This window comes from Chelonoidis abingdonii, chromosome 1 (genome assembly GCF_003597395.2).
Source record: "Chelonoidis abingdonii isolate Lonesome George chromosome 1, CheloAbing_2.0, whole genome shotgun sequence".
Lineage (NCBI taxonomy): Eukaryota > Metazoa > Chordata > Testudines > Testudinidae > Chelonoidis > Chelonoidis abingdonii.
The window spans coordinates 365,929,955-365,932,851 of NC_133769.1; positions in this window are offsets into that span (position 1 = coordinate 365,929,955).

The window sequence follows — 2,897 nt, forward strand, 5'->3', positions numbered from 1 at the left end:
AACCAGTTCAAGCCTCATGGAGTGGGTGAGAGCCCCATCTTTCTCTCTCTCTCTGTTTTCCTTTCTACCTTTGGTATTAACTTTTAATAATGTATGTTATGTTGGTTTATCCCTCCTTGTGTAGTTATCACTATTATTCAATAAATAACTTTTATAGTTAAGCTGGTTGCTTCTCTCTCTCTTGCTGAACTTTACTCTTTTGTGTTTTTAGCTTCCCCCATTTATTCTACAGCAGCACATCTTTTACCTAAGCTAAAGATCCCTGCAGTGCCCAATGTACTGTGGGGTTTGCTTATCAAGTAGGTTACTGCCAGTACAATTGTGATGTGAGAGTGAGGATAGGGACATGCTGAATATGGGACAGATAAGGGTGGCAGCTTGAAAATACTGCTTGACACAGTCCATTGAGCTCAGGGGCACATAAGGGGAGGCAGCTTGAAAGTGCTGCTTCATCCACCCATTGAGTGCAGGGACATATAAGGGGTCAGCTTGAAAGTGCTGATTGACCCAGTCTGTTCAGACTTGCTTGTGTCACTTGTGGTTTCATATGGAGCTCTACTCCTCCCTTATGCAAGTCCCCTCCCAATAGAGCTGTCCTGCAGGACCTAGGACCTGAATTCCACAAATGAAGTGCACAGAGAAGACAAAACGCCCAATAAGCTGAGTGAGCGAGCAGATAATGGCCATGCTTGGAAAGTCACAAGGCATGTCTACACAGCCTGTTGAAGCGAACCTCCCAGTCCAGGTTGACAAATTTAGTGTCCACCTCTCTCTCTAGGCTTCAAATCCCAAGCCGCAACTTCAAAGCGCTGTCTACAGAGCTATTTTTAAAGCACTAGTGGGAGCCCAGCTACCCCAACCCTTTTGAGCCAGGCTGAGAGGCTCACTTCTAAGGGCTATGTAAAAATACTCACCGTGGTCTTAGCAACAAAGGGAATGTTTAGGAAAGAAATAATCCCCACCCTAGTTTTTAATACTATACAGTGAACTGTATGAAACTAATAATTTAGAGAAACTTACAGTATGAATCCTGAAACCCCTACTTAGGCAAAACCCCTACTGACTGTGATAGAAGTCTTGCTCGATTAAAGATGGCAGGACTTCCCCAGAAACGGTACTGTTCCTTTTTTGTTTGTTTGTTTACAATACTTGGCAGTTCCTAGCACTTCAAGCCTGGTACAGCAACTAGGTGGAAATCAGGACTTGGTTGTGTTGGGTTTACTATAAGGATTCAACAAGTGCCCATCACGGTAGCTGGCCACAATCACGATGCAAGTAGGGTCTGAATGAGCTCTCCCGACAGCTAGCTGGGAGGGGGAGAGAATTCTGGAGCAAACTGTATCTACATGAACACACCTACTCTGCCAAGATATCCAGCAGATAGAGCTGTGCTGCTCAAAGTGATCAACTTTGGCTAGTGTTGGGTTACAAATCACTTTAGTACAGGATCAGGGGCAGTGAAATGTTATCAATGTAATCTTTATTGTCTGAGTAAAGGGGAGCAGAACTGTGCTTAACCTATCCCGAATGAGGGGGTCACCCTTCTCTGAAGGGAACTTGCTAAGGCAGGGGCTCAAATGCCAGATCCCTATGAAAAAAGAGGGGGGTAGAGACAAGTGTCCCAGCTAAGAGGTGTGGATTCTCCCTAAGGGTCCCTTGTCTGGTTTAACCTGTTCCTCCCCACTGTTCAGAGATAGAGTTAAACAGGCTGTATTAGGAATTTTTTGTTATTTTAAGTGCTCAATAGAGCTGAAATCACTTGTGGTGGCACAGTATTTCCTCCTAACCTACTTCAGGGTCTACCACTAAGAGCTGACAATCACTAAGAGTTGTGTGGAACCTCAAGAGGCAGACCTGCAGATTCACAGCAGAGAGGCAGCTGGCAGGTTGGCCAACGGAGAGGAATGAGCAGCTGGCGGCATGACCAGTGGAGCAGAATGGCAGCTGGTGGGGCAGCCAGCCAGCCAGAACAAGTGTTCAGATGGCAGAGCAAGCAAGGCACCTTCTTCCACAGGTGCAAGGTGAACTCACACAGATGCACCTCTGACCCCTCGGTCTTCAATGACCAAGAACAACCACTGTGAGTGGGGTATGGTGAGGGAGCAGAGAGGCGCACAGTAAAGGAACTTTTGGTTGTAGAACTCAAGAATATGAGGCAGAATGCACTGCCCCACGGACTGGGAGTGGGTGTTCTGCTCATAGTTTTGTTTATGAATCCTACTTGAGGCATTTTCCCTAATTAATGTCAAGTGACTTCCCTCCTTTCTTTAAAAGTTTATTTTCTACACTCAGACTCTGTGCTTGCAAGTAGAGATGTTTTGCCTCTCAGAGGTACCCAGGGATAGTGTGTAATTTTCCTAGGTTACTGGGTAGGGTCTCAAACTGGCTCTGTGCTGTACTGTTGAAAAGGAACCCCTAGATACTGAACCTGGCCCTGGTAGCTGCCAGCTCCACCTGGCAGAAGGGTTACAACTGACTTAAAGAAACTTTGATATTAACTATACATAAGCAAACTACTAATGAGACATTCTTGCTTCCCAAAGGTTCTTAGAAGGTTCCTAGTCTGGAAAAGACAACTGAAATATTTTATATCACACCATCTTACTTATGAGGAGAGATTAATAAAACTGGGACTTTTCAACTTGGAAAAAAGATGACTAAATTGGGATAGGATAGAGGTCTGCAAAAGTGTGAAAGCTGTAGAGAAAGTGAATAAGGAATTATTTACTCCTTCACATAACACAAGAACCAGTATCACCCAATGACATTATGGACAGCAGATTTAAAATAAATATAAGGAAAGAAAGTATTTCTTAACATAATGCACAAAAGTAAGTATTTCTTACATAATACACGGTCAAGCTGTGGAACTCTTTGCCAGCTGTTGTGAAGGCCAA